This window comes from Mytilus trossulus, chromosome 10, assembly GCF_036588685.1.
Source record: "Mytilus trossulus isolate FHL-02 chromosome 10, PNRI_Mtr1.1.1.hap1, whole genome shotgun sequence".
Classification (NCBI taxonomy): domain Eukaryota; kingdom Metazoa; phylum Mollusca; class Bivalvia; order Mytilida; family Mytilidae; genus Mytilus; species Mytilus trossulus.
The window spans coordinates 5678811-5700052 of NC_086382.1; positions in this window are offsets into that span (position 1 = coordinate 5678811).

Genomic DNA, 21242 nt, shown 5'->3' on the forward strand with positions numbered 1-21242 from the left:
TCACTAAAATTGTATAAAAAGCATTTAACAATGTCTTTTGTACCTGTTTCATTTCACATAATATCTTTCTTTACCTCTTTAGGATACCATGTGGTTCAAATATAAGCCTGTTGAGACTAAAATTGATGCAAGTATTTCACTAAAAAGTGAAAAATCTTTGTATCAGACCATACTGTCTGCTCAAAAAGTTGAATGTAATAGGCTTTTTGTGCTCAGATTTATTGTATCATGTCACCTGAGTATAGAAATGATAGAAAAGACACAATTTTTTTATTTCCTATAGCTTCAATATGCATTTTTAAATGTAAATATGTGCTATGGCCTAAATTGACCCTAAATTATTTTTAGTCATACTTGGCCTAAGACCCTTTTAAACTAATATGATATGTTATTTGTAAGTTTTCTTTCCATTTAAAGTACATTAAGTACATATGTAAGGATTATTTATAATCAAAAAGCTTCACAAATTTAAAATTGCTGGAAAATATTACATCTTCATGTAAGGCTCCCCTTCATTGGAAAACCTTCATTTTTAGGCACAGGCTCATATAAATTTGACTTTTGAAAAATTATGCTAAGTCTGATATATAAAATGAGTACTGTATTGCTTTAAATACATGATGTATTATATATTAAGGCATTTTAAAGTATATTTTTGCAATATTTTAATTTTAAAAGCCCCAAATGTTGATAGTTGAAATTTCTCAATTTTAACGTCCAAATTTAACACGTAAAGTTGAATATAGAATTAATCATAGTGTCTATAATATATATCCTATTGCTATGAAACTTTGTAAGCAGTCTTATAATATATTAAGCTTTTGTCATACCAAGTTTTATAAAGATTGGGCAACTTTTTCTATCCTATTAGGTCCGAGTACACAGTTATCGTCCTTTGATTTTCGTTGTCCACGAATATAGTCCTTAATGTGGACAGTGTGTTACTTGCCAATTTATGTTATACCCCTTCCAAATTTAATTCTCCATGTTTTATGCCTCATATAGCAAGTTGGGGGGTGAAATGACACTGTAAAAAAATTTGGGTCATAAATATTTAGGTAAAGTAGTGATTAGGTCCAGCTGAAAAAGGTCAAAAATTAGCACTTCGGAAGCTGTCAAAAGATTTCAAGACCCCCTTAACACAAAATTGTCCATATTTTGAGTTAGAGCTGATGAAGTTTTCTATAATTTTGATATAATTTGTCCCAAAAGTAGTACAACACACTGTACAAATGTTATTGAGAAAGCGCAGGTGAGATTTTTTTTATTTACATTTATTGTCTAAAAGAAATGCACTACGAAATAACTGTGTACTCGGACCTAAGAGGTGAAATCAGGAAATATAGAATCTGTACTTTGGCAACTTCCCTGAATGATCTGATGGTGTCAATTTGTCAAATAGCATAAAACTAAAGGATTTAAACTTTTATTTGATAGAATTTCTGCAAAAATTACCAATTTTGGCATTATATGGTCAAAATAAGCATTTCATAGCTTTTTCAATTTTGATGCATAAGTGGCATTTTGACTTTCTATCTGACATGTTTTCATGTGTCAATTTTTGTGTTTCTATGCTTTAATCCAGTTGTATTACTCATTTGTGAACTCTGAATCTACAGAAAAGAAGATTATCTCAGACAATATGAGCAAAGTGTGTTGTATAAATGACCCTCATCTAACGCCCTGTTTGGATCAAGTTAAATGTGAGGAGCATGGTACATAAAAGTTGAAGTCCATAATAAAGACCTCACTAAAATTGTATAAAAAGCATTTAACAATGTCTTTTGTACCTGTTTCATTTCACATAATATCTTTCTTTACCTCTTTAGGATACCATGTGGTTCAAATATAAGCCTGTTGAGACTAAAATTGATGCAAGTATTTCACTAAAAAGTGAAAAATCTTTGTATCAGACCATACTGTCTGCTCAAAAAGTTGAATGTAATAGGCTTTTTGTGCTCAGATTTATTGTATCATGTCACCTGAGTATAGAAATGATAGAAAAGACACAATTTTTTTATTTCCTATAGCTTCAATATGCATTTTTAAATGTAAATATGTGCTATGGCCTAAATTGACCCTAAATTATTTTTAGTCATACTTGGCCTAAGACCCTTTTAAACTAATATGATATGTTATTTGTAAGTTTTCTTTCCATTTAAAGTACATTAAGTACATATGTAAGGATTATTTATAATCAAAAAGCTTCACAAATTTAAAATTGCTGGAAAATATTACATCTTCATGTAAGGCTCCCCTTCATTGGAAAACCTTCATTTTTAGGCACAGGCTCATATAAATTTGACTTTTGAAAAATTATGCTAAGTCTGATATATAAAATGAGTACTGTATTGCTTTAAATACATGATGTATTATATATTAAGGCATTTTAAAGTATATTTTTGCAATATTTTAATTTTAAAAGCCCCAAATGTTGATAGTTGAAATTTCTCAATTTTAACGTCCAAATTTAACACGTAAAGTTGAATATAGAATTAATCATAGTGTCTATAATATATATCCTATTGCTATGAAACTTTGTAAGCAGTCTTATAATATATTAAGCTTTTGTCATACCAAGTTTTATAAAGATTGGGCAACTTTTTCTATCCTATTAGGTCCGAGTACACAGTTATCGTCCTTTGATTTTCGTTGTCCACGAATATAGTCCTTAATGTGGACAGTGTGTTACTTGCCAATTTATGTTATACCCCTTCCAAATTTAATTCTCCATGTTTTATGCCTCATATAGCAAGTTGGGGGGTGAAATGACACTGTAAAAAAATTTGGGTCATAAATATTTAGGTAAAGTAGTGATTAGGTCCAGCTGAAAAAGGTCAAAAATTAGCACTTCGGAAGCTGTCAAAAGATTTCAAGACCCCCTTAACACAAAATTGTCCATATTTTGAGTTAGAGCTGATGAAGTTTTCTATAATTTTGATATAATTTGTCCCAAAAGTAGTACAACACACTGTACAAATGTTATTGAGAAAGCGCAGGTGAGATTTTTTTTATTTACATTTATTGTCTAAAAGAAATGCACTACGAAATAACTGTGTACTCGGACCTAAGAGGTGAAATCAGGAAATATAGAATCTGTACTTTGGCAACTTCCCTGAATGATCTGATGGTGTCAATTTGTCAAATAGCATAAAACTAAAGGATTTAAACTTTTATTTGATAGAATTTCTTCAAAAATTACCAATTTTGGCATTATATGGTCAAAATAAGCATTTCATAGCTTTTTCAATTTTGATGCATAAGTGGCATTTTGACTTTCTATCTGACATGTTTTCATGTGTCAATTTTTGTGTTTCTATGCTTTAATCCAGTTGTATTACTCATTTGTGAACTCTGAATCTACAGAAAAGAAGATTATCTCAGACAATATGAGCAAAGTGTGTTGTATAAATGACCCTCATCTAACGCCCTGTTTGGATCAAGTTAAATGTGAGGAGCATGGTACATAAAAGTTGAAGTCCATAATAAAGACCTCACTAAAATTGTATAAAAAGCATTTAACAATGTCTTTTGTACCTGTTTCATTTCACATAATATCTTTCTTTACCTCTTTAGGATACCATGTGGTTCAAATATAAGCCTGTTGAGACTAAAATTGATGCAAGTATTTCACTAAAAAGTGAAAAATCTTTGTATCAGACCATACTGTCTGCTCAAAAAGTTGAATGTAATAGGCTTTTTGTGCTCAGATTTATTGTATCATGTCACCTGAGTATAGAAATGATAGAAAAGACACAATTTTTTTATTTCCTATAGCTTCAATATGCATTTTTAAATGTAAATATGTGCTATGGCCTAAATTGACCCTAAATTATTTTTAGTCATACTTGGCCTAAGACCCTTTTAAACTAATATGATATGTTATTTGTAAGTTTTCTTTCCATTTAAAGTACATTAAGTACATATGTAAGGATTATTTATAATCAAAAAGCTTCACAAATTTAAAATTGCTGGAAAATATTACATCTTCATGTAAGGCTCCCCTTCATTGGAAAACCTTCATTTTTAGGCACAGGCTCATATAAATTTGACTTTTGAAAAATTATGCTAAGTCTGATATATAAAATGAGTACTGTATTGCTTTAAATACATGATGTATTATATATTAAGGCATTTTAAAGTATATTTTTGCAATATTTTAATTTTAAAAGCCCCAAATGTTGATAGTTGAAATTTCTCAATTTTAACGTCCAAATTTAACACGTAAAGTTGAATATAGAATTAATCATAGTGTCTATAATATATATCCTATTGCTATGAAACTTTGTAAGCAGTCTTATAATATATTAAGCTTTTGTCATACCAAGTTTTATAAAGATTGGGCAACTTTTTCTATCCTATTAGGTCCGAGTACACAGTTATCGTCCTTTGATTTTCGTTGTCCACGAATATAGTCCTTAATGTGGACAGTGTGTTACTTGCCAATTTATGTTATACCCCTTCCAAATTTAATTCTCCATGTTTTATGCCTCATATAGCAAGTTGGGGGGTGAAATGACACTGTAAAAAAATTTGGGTCATAAATATTTAGGTAAAGTAGTGATTAGGTCCAGCTGAAAAAGGTCAAAAATTAGCACTTCGGAAGCTGTCAAAAGATTTCAAGACCCCCTTAACACAAAATTGTCCATATTTTGAGTTAGAGCTGATGAAGTTTTCTATAATTTTGATATAATTTGTCCCAAAAGTAGTACAACACACTGTACAAATGTTATTGAGAAAGCGCAGGTGAGATTTTTTTTATTTACATTTATTGTCTAAAAGAAATGCACTACGAAATAACTGTGTACTCGGACCTAAGAGGTGAAATCAGGAAATATAGAATCTGTACTTTGGCAACTTCCCTGAATGATCTGATGGTGTCAATTTGTCAAATAGCATAAAACTAAAGGATTTAAACTTTTATTTGATAGAATTTCTGCAAAAATTACCAATTTTGGCATTATATGGTCAAAATAAGCATTTCATAGCTTTTTCAATTTTGATGCATAAGTGGCATTTTGACTTTCTATCTGACATGTTTTCATGTGTCAATTTTTGTGTTTCTATGCTTTAATCCAGTTGTATTACTCATTTGTGAACTCTGAATCTACAGAAAAGAAGATTATCTCAGACAATATGAGCAAAGTGTGTTGTATAAATGACCCTCATCTAACGCCCTGTTTGGATCAAGTTAAATGTGAGGAGCATGGTACATAAAAGTTGAAGTCCATAATAAAGACCTCACTAAAATTGTATAAAAAGCATTTAACAATGTCTTTTGTACCTGTTTCATTTCACATAATATCTTTCTTTACCTCTTTAGGATACCATGTGGTTCAAATATAAGCCTGTTGAGACTAAAATTGATGCAAGTATTTCACTAAAAAGTGAAAAATCTTTGTATCAGACCATACTGTCTGCTCAAAAAGTTGAATGTAATAGGCTTTTTGTGCTCAGATTTATTGTATCATGTCACCTGAGTATAGAAATGATAGAAAAGACACAATTTTTTTATTTCCTATAGCTTCAATATGCATTTTTAAATGTAAATATGTGCTATGGCCTAAATTGACCCTAAATTATTTTTAGTCATACTTGGCCTAAGACCCTTTTAAACTAATATGATATGTTATTTGTAAGTTTTCTTTCCATTTAAAGTACATTAAGTACATATGTAAGGATTATTTATAATCAAAAAGCTTCACAAATTTAAAATTGCTGGAAAATATTACATCTTCATGTAAGGCTCCCCTTCATTGGAAAACCTTCATTTTTAGGCACAGGCTCATATAAATTTGACTTTTGAAAAATTATGCTAAGTCTGATATATAAAATGAGTACTGTATTGCTTTAAATACATGATGTATTATATATTAAGGCATTTTAAAGTATATTTTTGCAATATTTTAATTTTAAAAGCCCCAAATGTTGATAGTTGAAATTTCTCAATTTTAACGTCCAAATTTAACACGTAAAGTTGAATATAGAATTAATCATAGTGTCTATAATATATATCCTATTGCTATGAAACTTTGTAAGCAGTCTTATAATATATTAAGCTTTTGTCATACCAAGTTTTATAAAGATTGGGCAACTTTTTCTATCCTATTTGGTCCGAGTACACAGTTATCGTCCTTTGATTTTCGTTGTCCACGAATATAGTCCTTAATGTGGACAGTGTGTTACTTGCCAATTTATGTTATACCCCTTCCAAATTTAATTCTCCATGTTTTATGCCTCATATAGCAAGTTGGGGGGTGAAATGACACTGTAAAAAAATTTGGGTCATAAATATTTAGGTAAAGTAGTGATTAGGTCCAGCTGAAAAAGGTCAAAAATTAGCACTTCGGAAGCTGTCAAAAGATTTCAAGACCCCCTTAACACAAAATTGTCCATATTTTGAGTTAGAGCTGATGAAGTTTTCTATAATTTTGATATAATTTGTCCCAAAAGTAGTACAACACACTGTACAAATGTTATTGAGAAAGCGCAGGTGAGATTTTTTTTATTTACATTTATTGTCTAAAAGAAATGCACTACGAAATAACTGTGTACTCGGACCTAAGAGGTGAAATCAGGAAATATAGAATCTGTACTTTGGCAACTTCCCTGAATGATCTGATGGTGTCAATTTGTCAAATAGCATAAAACTAAAGGATTTAAACTTTTATTTGATAGAATTTCTGCAAAAATTACCAATTTTGGCATTATATGGTCAAAATAAGCATTTCATAGCTTTTTCAATTTTGATGCATAAGTGGCATTTTGACTTTCTATCTGACATGTTTTCATGTGTCAATTTTTGTGTTTCTATGCTTTAATCCAGTTGTATTACTCATTTGTGAACTCTGAATCTACAGAAAAGAAGATTATCTCAGACAATATGAGCAAAGTGTGTTGTATAAATGACCCTCATCTAACGCCCTGTTTGGATCAAGTTAAATGTGAGGAGCATGGTACATAAAAGTTGAAGTCCATAATAAAGACCTCACTAAAATTGTATAAAAAGCATTTAACAATGTCTTTTGTACCTGTTTCATTTCACATAATATCTTTCTTTACCTCTTTAGGATACCATGTGGTTCAAATATAAGCCTGTTGAGACTAAAATTGATGCAAGTATTTCACTAAAAAGTGAAAAATCTTTGTATCAGACCATACTGTCTGCTCAAAAAGTTGAATGTAATAGGCTTTTTGTGCTCAGATTTATTGTATCATGTCACCTGAGTATAGAAATGATAGAAAAGACACAATTTTTTTATTTCCTATAGCTTCAATATGCATTTTTAAATGTAAATATGTGCTATGGCCTAAATTGACCCTAAATTATTTTTAGTCATACTTGGCCTAAGACCCTTTTAAACTAATATGATATGTTATTTGTAAGTTTTCTTTCCATTTAAAGTACATTAAGTACATATGTAAGGATTATTTATAATCAAAAAGCTTCACAAATTTAAAATTGCTGGAAAATATTACATCTTCATGTAAGGCTCCCCTTCATTGGAAAACCTTCATTTTTAGGCACAGGCTCATATAAATTTGACTTTTGAAAAATTATGCTAAGTCTGATATATAAAATGAGTACTGTATTGCTTTAAATACATGATGTATTATATATTAAGGCATTTTAAAGTATATTTTTGCAATATTTTAATTTTAAAAGCCCCAAATGTTGATAGTTGAAATTTCTCAATTTTAACGTCCAAATTTAACACGTAAAGTTGAATATAGAATTAATCATAGTGTCTATAATATATATCCTATTGCTATGAAACTTTGTAAGCAGTCTTATAATATATTAAGCTTTTGTCATACCAAGTTTTATAAAGATTGGGCAACTTTTTCTATCCTAAGAGGTGAAATCAGGAAATATAGAATCTGTACTTTGGCAACTTCCCTGAATGATCTGATGGTGTCAATTTGTCAAATAGCATAAAACTAAAGGATTTAAACTTTTATTTGATAGAATTTCTGCAAAAATTACCAATTTTGGCATTATATGGTCAAAATAAGCATTTCATAGCTTTTTCAATTTTGATGCATAAGTGGCATTTTGACTTTCTATCTGACATGTTTTCATGTGTCAATTTTTGTGTTTCTATGCTTTAATCCAGTTGTATTACTCATTTGTGAACTCTGAATCTACAGAAAAGAAGATTATCTCAGACAATATGAGCAAAGTGTGTTGTATAAATGACCCTCATCTAACGCCCTGTTTGGATCAAGTTAAATGTGAGGAGCATGGTACATAAAAGTTGAAGTCCATAATAAAGACCTCACTAAAATTGTATAAAAAGCATTTAACAATGTCTTTTGTACCTGTTTCATTTCACATAATATCTTTCTTTACCTCTTTAGGATACCATGTGGTTCAAATATAAGCCTGTTGAGACTAAAATTGATGCAAGTATTTCACTAAAAAGTGAAAAATCTTTGTATCAGACCATACTGTCTGCTCAAAAAGTTGAATGTAATAGGCTTTTTGTGCTCAGATTTATTGTATCATGTCACCTGAGTATAGAAATGATAGAAAAGACACAATTTTTTTATTTCCTATAGCTTCAATATGCATTTTTAAATGTAAATATGTGCTATGGCCTAAATTGACCCTAAATTATTTTTAGTCATACTTGGCCTAAGACCCTTTTAAACTAATATGATATGTTATTTGTAAGTTTTCTTTCCATTTAAAGTACATTAAGTACATATGTAAGGATTATTTATAATCAAAAAGCTTCACAAATTTAAAATTGCTGGAAAATATTACATCTTCATGTAAGGCTCCCCTTCATTGGAAAACCTTCATTTTTAGGCACAGGCTCATATAAATTTGACTTTTGAAAAATTATGCTAAGTCTGATATATAAAATGAGTACTGTATTGCTTTAAATACATGATGTATTATATATTAAGGCATTTTAAAGTATATTTTTGCAATATTTTAATTTTAAAAGCCCCAAATGTTGATAGTTGAAATTTCTCAATTTTAACGTCCAAATTTAACACGTAAAGTTGAATATAGAATTAATCATAGTGTCTATAATATATATCCTATTGCTATGAAACTTTGTAAGCAGTCTTATAATATATTAAGCTTTTGTCATACCAAGTTTTATAAAGATTGGGCAACTTTTTCTATCCTATTAGGTCCGAGTACACAGTTATCGTCCTTTGATTTTCGTTGTCCACGAATATAGTCCTTAATGTGGACAGTGTGTTACTTGCCAATTTATGTTATACCCCTTCCAAATTTAATTCTCCATGTTTTATGCCTCATATAGCAAGTTGGGGGGTGAAATGACACTGTAAAAAAAATTGGGTCATAAATATTTAGGTAAAGTAGTGATTAGGTCCAGCTGAAAAAGGTCAAAAATTAGCACTTCGGAAGCTGTCAAAAGATTTCAAGACCCCCTTAACACAAAATTGTCCATATTTTGAGTTAGAGCTGATGAAGTTTTCTATAATTTTGATATAATTTGTCCCAAAAGTAGTACAACACACTGTACAAATGTTATTGAGAAAGCGCAGGTGAGATTTTTTTTATTTACATTTATTGTCTAAAAGAAATGCACTACGAAATAACTGTGTACTCGGACCTAAGAGGTGAAATCAGGAAATATAGAATCTGTACTTTGGCAACTTCCCTGAATGATCTGATGGTGTCAATTTGTCAAATAGCATAAAACTAAAGGATTTAAACTTTTATTTGATAGAATTTCTGCAAAAATTACCAATTTTGGCATTATATGGTCAAAATAAGCATTTCATAGCTTTTTCAATTTTGATGCATAAGTGGCATTTTGACTTTCTATCTGACATGTTTTCATGTGTCAATTTTTGTGTTTCTATGCTTTAATCCAGTTGTATTACTCATTTGTGAACTCTGAATCTACAGAAAAGAAGATTATCTCAGACAATATGAGCAAAGTGTGTTGTATAAATGACCCTCATCTAACGCCCTGTTTGGATCAAGTTAAATGTGAGGAGCATGGTACATAAAAGTTGAAGTCCATAATAAAGACCTCACTAAAATTGTATAAAAAGCATTTAACAATGTCTTTTGTACCTGTTTCATTTCACATAATATCTTTCTTTACCTCTTTAGGATACCATGTGGTTCAAATATAAGCCTGTTGAGACTAAAATTGATGCAAGTATTTCACTAAAAAGTGAAAAATCTTTGTATCAGACCATACTGTCTGCTCAAAAAGTTGAATGTAATAGGCTTTTTGTGCTCAGATTTATTGTATCATGTCACCTGAGTATAGAAATGATAGAAAAGACACAATTTTTTTATTTCCTATAGCTTCAATATGCATTTTTAAATGTAAATATGTGCTATGGCCTAAATTGACCCTAAATTATTTTTAGTCATACTTGGCCTAAGACCCTTTTAAACTAATATGATATGTTATTTGTAAGTTTTCTTTCCATTTAAAGTACATTAAGTACATATGTAAGGATTATTTATAATCAAAAAGCTTCACAAATTTAAAATTGCTGGAAAATATTACATCTTCATGTAAGGCTCCCCTTCATTGGAAAACCTTCATTTTTAGGCACAGGCTCATATAAATTTGACTTTTGAAAAATTATGCTAAGTCTGATATATAAAATGAGTACTGTATTGCTTTAAATACATGATGTATTATATATTAAGGCATTTTAAAGTATATTTTTGCAATATTTTAATTTTAAAAGCCCCAAATGTTGATAGTTGAAATTTCTCAATTTTAACGTCCAAATTTAACACGTAAAGTTGAATATAGAATTAATCATAGTGTCTATAATATATATCCTATTGCTATGAAACTTTGTAAGCAGTCTTATAATATATTAAGCTTTTGTCATACCAAGTTTTATAAAGATTGGGCAACTTTTTCTATCCTAAGAGGTGAAATCAGGAAATATAGAATCTGTACTTTGGCAACTTCCCTGAATGATCTGATGGTGTCAATTTGTCAAATAGCATAAAACTAAAGGATTTAAACTTTTATTTGATAGAATTTCTGCAAAAATTACCAATTTTGGCATTATATGGTCAAAATAAGCATTTCATAGCTTTTTCAATTTTGATGCATAAGTGGCATTTTGACTTTCTATCTGACATGTTTTCATGTGTCAATTTTTGTGTTTCTATGCTTTAATCCAGTTGTATTACTCATTTGTGAACTCTGAATCTACAGAAAAGAAGATTATCTCAGACAATATGAGCAAAGTGTGTTGTATAAATGACCCTCATCTAACGCCCTGTTTGGATCAAGTTAAATGTGAGGAGCATGGTACATAAAAGTTGAAGTCCATAATAAAGACCTCACTAAAATTGTATAAAAAGCATTTAACAATGTCTTTTGTACCTGTTTCATTTCACATAATATCTTTCTTTACCTCTTTAGGATACCATGTGGTTCAAATATAAGCCTGTTGAGACTAAAATTGATGCAAGTATTTCACTAAAAAGTGAAAAATCTTTGTATCAGACCATACTGTCTGCTCAAAAAGTTGAATGTAATAGGCTTTTTGTGCTCAGATTTATTGTATCATGTCACCTGAGTATAGAAATGATAGAAAAGACACAATTTTTTTATTTCCTATAGCTTCAATATGCATTTTTAAATGTAAATATGTGCTATGGCCTAAATTGACCCTAAATTATTTTTAGTCATACTTGGCCTAAGACCCTTTTAAACTAATATGATATGTTATTTGTAAGTTTTCTTTCCATTTAAAGTACATTAAGTACATATGTAAGGATTATTTATAATCAAAAAGCTTCACAAATTTAAAATTGCTGGAAAATATTACATCTTCATGTAAGGCTCCCCTTCATTGGAAAACCTTCATTTTTAGGCACAGGCTCATATAAATTTGACTTTTGAAAAATTATGCTAAGTCTGATATATAAAATGAGTACTGTATTGCTTTAAATACATGATGTATTATATATTAAGGCATTTTAAAGTATATTTTTGCAATATTTTAATTTTAAAAGCCCCAAATGTTGATAGTTGAAATTTCTCAATTTTAACGTCCAAATTTAACACGTAAAGTTGAATATAGAATTAATCATAGTGTCTATAATATATATCCTATTGCTATGAAACTTTGTAAGCAGTCTTATAATATATTAAGCTTTTGTCATACCAAGTTTTATAAAGATTGGGCAAATTTTTCTATCCTATTAGGTCCGAGTACACAGTTATCGTCCTTTGATTTTCGTTGTCCACGAATATAGTCCTTAATGTGGACAGTGTGTTACTTGCCAATTTATGTTATACCCCTTCCAAATTTAATTCTCCATGTTTTATGCCTCATATAGCAAGTTGGGGGGTGAAATGACACTGTAAAAAAATTTGGGTCATAAATATTTAGGTAAAGTAGTGATTAGGTCCAGCTGAAAAAGGTCAAAAATTAGCACTTCGGAAGCTGTCAAAAGATTTCAAGACCCCCTTAACACAAAATTGTCCATATTTTGAGTTAGAGCTGATGAAGTTTTCTATAATTTTGATATAATTTGTCCCAAAAGTAGTACAACACACTGTACAAATGTTATTGAGAAAGCGCAGGTGAGATTTTTTTTATTTACATTTATTGTCTAAAAGAAATGCACTACGAAATAACTGTGTACTCGGACCTAAGAGGTGAAATCAGGAAATATAGAATCTGTACTTTGGCAACTTCCCTGAATGATCTGATGGTGTCAATTTGTCAAATAGCATAAAACTAAAGGATTTAAACTTTTATTTGATAGAATTTCTGCAAAAATTACCAATTTTGGCATTATATGGTCAAAATAAGCATTTCATAGCTTTTTCAATTTTGATGCATAAGTGGCATTTTGACTTTCTATCTGACATGTTTTCATGTGTCAATTTTTGTGTTTCTATGCTTTAATCCAGTTGTATTACTCATTTGTGAACTCTGAATCTACAGAAAAGAAGATTATCTCAGACAATATGAGCAAAGTGTGTTGTATAAATGACCCTCATCTAACGCCCTGTTTGGATCAAGTTAAATGTGAGGAGCATGGTACATAAAAGTTGAAGTCCATAATAAAGACCTCACTAAAATTGTATAAAAAGCATTTAACAATGTCTTTTGTACCTGTTTCATTTCACATAATATCTTTCTTTACCTCTTTAGGATACCATGTGGTTCAAATATAAGCCTGTTGAGACTAAAATTGATGCAAGTATTTCACTAAAAAGTGAAAAATCTTTGTATCAGACCATACTGTCTGCTCAAAAAGTTGAATGTAATAGGCTTTTTGTGCTCAGATTTATTGTATCATGTCACCTGAGTATAGAAATGATAGAAAAGACACAATTTTTTTATTTCCTATAGCTTCAATATGCATTTTTAAATGTAAATATGTGCTATGGCCTAAATTGACCCTAAATTATTTTTAGTCATACTTGGCCTAAGACCCTTTTAAACTAATATGATATGTTATTTGTAAGTTTTCTTTCCATTTAAAGTACATTAAGTACATATGTAAGGATTATTTATAATCAAAAAGCTTCACAAATTTAAAATTGCTGGAAAATATTACATCTTCATGTAAGGCTCCCCTTCATTGGAAAACCTTCATTTTTAGGCACAGGCTCATATAAATTTGACTTTTGAAAAATTATGCTAAGTCTGATATATAAAATGAGTACTGTATTGCTTTAAATACATGATGTATTATATATTAAGGCATTTTAAAGTATATTTTTGCAATATTTTAATTTTAAAAGCCCCAAATGTTGATAGTTGAAATTTCTCAATTTTAACGTCCAAATTTAACACGTAAAGTTGAATATAGAATTAATCATAGTGTCTATAATATATATCCTATTGCTATGAAACTTTGTAAGCAGTCTTATAATATATTAAGCTTTTGTCATACCAAGTTTTATAAAGATTGGGCAACTTTTTCTATCCTATTAGGTCCGAGTACACAGTTATCGTCCTTTGATTTTCGTTGTCCACGAATATAGTCCTTAATGTGGACAGTGTGTTACTTGCCAATTTATGTTATACCCCTTCCAAATTTAATTCTCCATGTTTTATGCCTCATATAGCAAGTTGGGGGGTGAAATGACACTGTAAAAAAATTTGGGTCATAAATATTTAGGTAAAGTAGTGATTAGGTCCAGCTGAAAAAGGTCAAAAATTAGCACTTCGGAAGCTGTCAAAAGATTTCAAGACCCCCTTAACACAAAATTGTCCATATTTTGAGTTAGAGCTGATGAAGTTTTCTATAATTTTGATATAATTTGTCCCAAAAGTAGTACAACACACTGTACAAATGTTATTGAGAAAGCGCAGGTGAGATTTTTTTTATTTACATTTATTGTCTAAAAGAAATGCACTACGAAATAACTGTGTACTCGGACCTAAGAGGTGAAATCAGGAAATATAGAATCTGTACTTTGGCAACTTCCCTGAATGATCTGATGGTGTCAATTTGTCAAATAGCATAAAACTAAAGGATTTAAACTTTTATTTGATAGAATTTCTGCAAAAATTACCAATTTTGGCATTATATGGTCAAAATAAGCATTTCATAGCTTTTTCAATTTTGATGCATAAGTGGCATTTTGACTTTCTATCTGACATGTTTTCATGTGTCAATTTTTGTGTTTCTATGCTTTAATCCAGTTGTATTACTCATTTGTGAACTCTGAATCTACAGAAAAGAAGATTATCTCAGACAATATGAGCAAAGTGTGTTGTATAAATGACCCTCATCTAACGCCCTGTTTGGATCAAGTTAAATGTGAGGAGCATGGTACATAAAAGTTGAAGTCCATAATAAAGACCTCACTAAAATTGTATAAAAAGCATTTAACAATGTCTTTTGTACCTGTTTCATTTCACATAATATCTTTCTTTACCTCTTTAGGATACCATGTGGTTCAAATATAAGCCTGTTGAGACTAAAATTGATGCAAGTATTTCACTAAAAAGTGAAAAATCTTTGTATCAGACCATACTGTCTGCTCAAAAAGTTGAATGTAATAGGCTTTTTGTGCTCAGATTTATTGTATCATGTCACCTGAGTATAGAAATGATAGAAAAGACACAATTTTTTTATTTCCTATAGCTTCAATATGCATTTTTAAATGTAAATATGTGCTATGGCCTAAATTGACCCTAAATTATTTTTAGTCATACTTGGCCTAAGACCCTTTTAAACTAATATGATATGTTATTTGTAAGTTTTCTTTCCATTTAAAGTACATTAAGTACATATGTAAGGATTATTTATAATCAAAAAGCTTCACAAATTTAAAATTGCTGGAAAATATTACATCTTCATGTAAGGCTCCCCTTCATTGGAAAACCTTCATTTTTAGGCACAGGCTCATATAAATTTGACTTTTGAAAAATTATGCTAAGTCTGATATATAAAATGAGTACTGTATTGCTTTAAATACATGATGTATTATATATTAAGGCATTTTAAAGTATATTTTTGCAATATTTTAATTTTAAAAGCCCCAAATGTTGATACATGTAGTTGAAATTTCTCAATTTTAACGTCCAAATTTAACACGTAAAGTTGAATATAGAATTAATCATAGTGTCTATAATATATATCCTATTGCTATGAAACTTTGTAAGCAGTCTTATAATATATTAAGCTTTTGTCATACCAAGTTTTATAAAGATTGGGCAACTTTTTCTATCCTATTAGGTCCGAGTACACAGTTATCGTCCTTTGATTTTCGTTGTCCACGAATATAGTCCTTAATGTGGACAGTGTGTTACTTGCCAATTTATGTTATACCCCTTCCAAATTTAATTCTCCATGTTTTATGCCTCATATAGCAAGTTGGGGGGTGAAATGACACTGTAAAAAAATTTGGGTCATAAATATTTAGGTAAAGTAGTGATTAGGTCCAGCTGAAAAAGGTCAAAAATTAGCACTTCGGAAGCTGTCAAAAGATTTCAAGACCCCCTTAACACAAAATTGTCCATATTTTGAGTTAGAGCTGATGAAGTTTTCTATAATTTTGATATAATTTGTCCCAAAAGTAGTACAACACACTGTACAAATGTTATTGAGAAAGCGCAGGTGAGATTTTTTTTATTTACATTTATTGTCTAAAAGAAATGCACTACGAAATAACTGTGTACTCGGACCTAAGAGGTGAAATCAGGAAATATAGAATCTGTACTTTGGCAACTTCCCTGAATGATCTGATGGTGTCAATTTGTCAAATAGCATAAAACTAAAGGATTTAAACTTTTATTTGATAGAATTTCTGCAAAAATTACCAATTTTGGCATTATATGGTCAAAATAAGCATTTCATAGCTTTTTCAATTTTGATGCATAAGTGGCATTTTGACTTTCTATCTGACATGTTTTCATGTGTCAATTTTTGTGTTTCTATGCTTTAATCCAGTTGTATTACTCATTTGTGAACTCTGAATCTACAGAAAAGAAGATTATCTCAGACAATATGAGCAAAGTGTGTTGTATAAATGACCCTCATCTAACGCCCTGTTTGGATCAAGTTAAATGTGAGGAGCATGGTACATAAAAGTTGAAGTCCATAATAAAGACCTCACTAAAATTGTATAAAAAGCATTTAACAATGTCTTTTGTACCTGTTTCATTTCACATAATATCTTTCTTTACCTCTTTAGGATACCATGTGGTTCAAATATAAGCCTGTTGAGACTAAAATTGATGCAAGTATTTCACTAAAAAGTGAAAAATCTTTGTATCAGACCATACTGTCTGCTCAAAAAGTTGAATGTAATAGGCTTTTTGTGCTCAGATTTATTGTATCATGTCACCTGAGTATAGAAATGATAGAAAAGACACAATTTTTTTATTTCCTATAGCTTCAATATGCATTTTTATATGTAAATATGTGCTATGGCCTAAATTGACCCTAAATTATTTTTAGTCATACTTGGCCTAAGACCCTTTTAAACTAATATGATATGTTATTTGTAAGTTTTCTTTCCATTTAAAGTACATTAAGTACATATGTAAGGATTATTTATAATCAAAAAGCTTCACAAATTTAAAATTGCTGGAAAATATTACATCTTCATGTAAGGCTCCCCTTCATTGGAAAACCTTCATTTTTAGGCACAGGCTCATATAAATTTGACTTTTGAAAAATTATGCTAAGTCTGATATATAAAATGAGTACTGTATTGCTTTAAATACATGATGTATTATATATTAAGGCATTTTAAAGTATATTTTTGCAATATTTTAATTTTAAAAGCCCCAAATGTTGATAGTTGAAATTTCTCAATTTTAACGTCCAAATTTAACACGTAAAGTTGAATATAGAATTAATCATAGTGTCTATAATATATATCCTATTGCTATGAAACTTTGTAAGCAGTCTTATAATATATTAAGCTTTTGTCATACCAAGTTTTATAAAGATTGGGCAACTTTTTCTATCCTATTAGGTCCGAGTACACAGTTATCGTCCTTTGATTTTCGTTGTCCACGAATATAGTCCTTAATGTGGACAGTGTGTTACTTGCCAATTTATGTTATACCCCTTCCAAATTTAATTCTCCATGTTTTATGCCTCATATAGCAAGTTGGGGGGTGAAATGACACTGTAAAAAAATTTGGGTCATAAATATTTAGGTAAAGTAGTGATTAGGTCCAGCTGAAAAAGGTCAAAAATTAGCACTTCGGAAGCTGTCAAAAGATTTCAAGACCCCCTTAACACAAAATTGTCCATATTTTGAGTTAGAGCTGATGAAGTTTTCTATAATTTTGATATAATTTGTCCCAAAAGTAGTACAACACACTGTACAAATGTTATTGAGAAAGCGCAGGTGAGATTTTTTTTATTTACATTTATTGTCTAAAAGAAATGCACTACGAAATAACTGTGTACTCGGACCTAAGAGGTGAAATCAGGAAATATAGAATCTGTACTTTGGCAACTTCCCTGAATGATCTGATGGTGTCAATTTGTCAAATAGCATAAAACTAAAGGATTTAAACTTTTATTTGATAGAATTTCTGCAAAAATTACCAATTTTGGCATTATATGGTCAAAATAAGCATTTCATAGCTTTTTCAATTTTGATGCATAAGTGGCATTTTGACTTTCTATCTGACATGTTTTCATGTGTCAATTTTTGTGTTTCTATGCTTTAATCCAGTTGTATTACTCATTTGTGAACTCTGAATCTACAGAAAAGAAGATTATCTCAGACAATATGAGCAAAGTGTGTTGTATAAATGACCCTCATCTAACGCCCTGTTTGGATCAAGTTAAATGTGAGGAGCATGGTACATAAAAGTTGAAGTCCATAATAAAGACCTCACTAAAATTGTATAAAAAGCATTTAACAATGTCTTTTGTACCTGTTTCATTTCACATAATATCTTTCTTTACCTCTTTAGGATACCATGTGGTTCAAATATAAGCCTGTTGAGACTAAAATTGATGCAAGTATTTCACTAAAAAGTGAAAAATCTTTGTATCAGACCATACTGTCTGCTCAAAAAGTTGAATGTAATAGGCTTTTTGTGCTCAGATTTATTGTATCATGTCACCTGAGTATAGAAATGATAGAAAAGACACAATTTTTTTATTTCCTATAGCTTCAATATGCATTTTTAAATGTAAATATGTGCTATGGCCTAAATTGACCCTAAATTATTTTTAGTCATACTTGGCCTAAGACCCTTTTAAACTAATATGATATGTTATTTGTAAGTTTTCTTTCCATTTAAAGTACATTAAGTACATATGTAAGGATTATTTATAATCAAAAAGCTTCACAAATTTAAAATTGCTGGAAAATATTACATCTTCATGTAAGGCTCCCCTTCATTGGAAAACCTTCATTTTTAGGCACAGGCTCATATAAATTTGACTTTTGAAAAATTATGCTAAGTCTGATATATAAAATGAGTACTGTATTGCTTTAAATACATGATGTATTATATATTAAGGCATTTTAAAGTATATTTTTGCAATATTTTAATTTTAAAAGCCCCAAATGTTGATAGTTGAAATTTCTCAATTTTAACGTCCAAATTTAACACGTAAAGTTGAATATAGAATTAATCATAGTGTCTATAATATATATCCTATTGCTATGAAACTTTGTAAGCAGTCTTATAATATATTAAGCTTTTGTCATACCAAGTTTTATAAAGATTGGGCAACTTTTTCTATCCTATTAGGTCCGAGTACACAGTTATCGTCCTTTGATTTTCGTTGTCCACGAATATAGTCCTTAATGTGGACAGTGTGTTACTTGCCAATTTATGTTATACCCCTTCCAAATTTAATTCTCCATGTTTTATGCCTCATATAGCAAGTTGGGGGGTGAAATGACACTGTAAAAAAATTTGGGTCATAAATATTTAGGTAAAGTAGTGATTAGGTCCAGCTGAAAAAGGTCAAAAATTAGCACTTCGGAAGCTGTCAAAAGATTTCAAGACCCCCTTAACACAAAATTGTCCATATTTTGAGTTAGAGCTGATGAAGTTTTCTATAATTTTGATATAATTTGTCCCAAAAGTAGTACAACACACTGTACAAATGTTATTGAGAAAGCGCAGGTGAGATTTTTTTTATTTACATTTATTGTCTAAAAGAAATGCACTACGAAATAACTGTGTACTCGGACCTAAGAGGTGAAATCAGGAAATATAGAATCTGTACTTTGGCAACTTCCCTGAATGATCTGATGGTGTCAATTTGTCAAATAGCATAAAACTAAAGGATTTAAACTTTTATTTGATAGAATTTCTGCAAAAATTACCAATTTTGGCATTATATGGTCAAAATAAGCATTTCATAGCTTTTTCAATTTTGATGCATAAGTGGCATTTTGACTTTCTATCTGACATGTTTTCATGTGTCAATTTTTGTGTTTCTATGCTTTAATCCAGTTGTATTACTCATTTGTGAACTCTGAATCTACAGAAAAGAAGATTATCTCAGACAATATGAGCAAAGTGTGTTGTATAAATGACCCTCATCTAACGCCCTGTTTGGATCAAGTTAAATGTGAGGAGCATGGTACATAAAAGTTGAAGTCCATAATAAAGACCTCACTAAAATTGTATAAAAAGCATTTAACAATGTCTTTTGTACCTGTTTCATTTCACATAATATCTTTCTTTACCTCTTTAGGATACCATGTGGTTCAAATATAAGCCTGTTGAGACTAAAATTGATGCAAGTATTTCACTAAAAAGTGAAAAATCTTTGTATCAGACCATACTGTCTGCTCAAAAAGTTGAATGTAATAGGCTTTTTGTGCTCAGATTTATTGTATCATGTCACCTGAGTATAGAAATGATAGAAAAGACACAATTTTTTTATTTCCTATAGCTTCAATATGCATTTTTAAATGTAAATATGTGCTATGGCCTAAATTGACCCTAAATTATTTTTAGTCATACTTGGCCTAAGACCCTTTTAAACTAATATGATATGTTATTTGTAAGTTTTCTTTCCATTTAAAGTACATTAAGTACATATGTAAGGATTATTTATAATCAAAAAGCTTCACAAATTTAAAATTGCTGGAAAATATTACATCTTCATGTAAGGCTCCCCTTCATTGGAAAACCTTCATTTTTAGGCACAGGCTCATATAAATTTGACTTTTGAAAAATTATGCTAAGTCTGATATATAAAATGAGTACTGTATTGCTTTAAATACATGATGTATTATATATTAAGGCATTTTAAAGTATATTTTTGCAATATTTTAATTTTAAAAGCCCCAAATGTTGATAGTTGAAATTTCTCAATTTTAACGTCCAAATTTAACACGTAAAGTTGAATATAGAATTAATCATAGTGTCTATAATATATATCCTATTGCTATGAAACTTTGTAAGCAGTCTTATAATATATTAAGCTTTTGTCATACCAAGTTTTATAAAGATTGGGCAACTTTTTCTATCCTATTAGGTCCGAGTACACAGTTATCGTCCTTTGATTTTCGTTGTCCACGAATATAGTCCTTAATGTGGACAGTGTGTTACTTGCCAATTTATGTTATACCCCTTCCAAATTTAATTCTCCATGTTTTATGCCTCATATAGCAAGTTGGGGGGTGAAATGACACTGTAAAAAAATTTGGGTCATAAATATTTAGGTAAAGTAGTGATTAGGTCCAGCTGAAAAAGGTCAAAAATTAGCACTTCGGAAGCTGTCAAAAGATTTCAAGACCCCCTTAACACAAAATTGTCCATATTTTGAGTTAGAGCTGATGAAGTTTTCT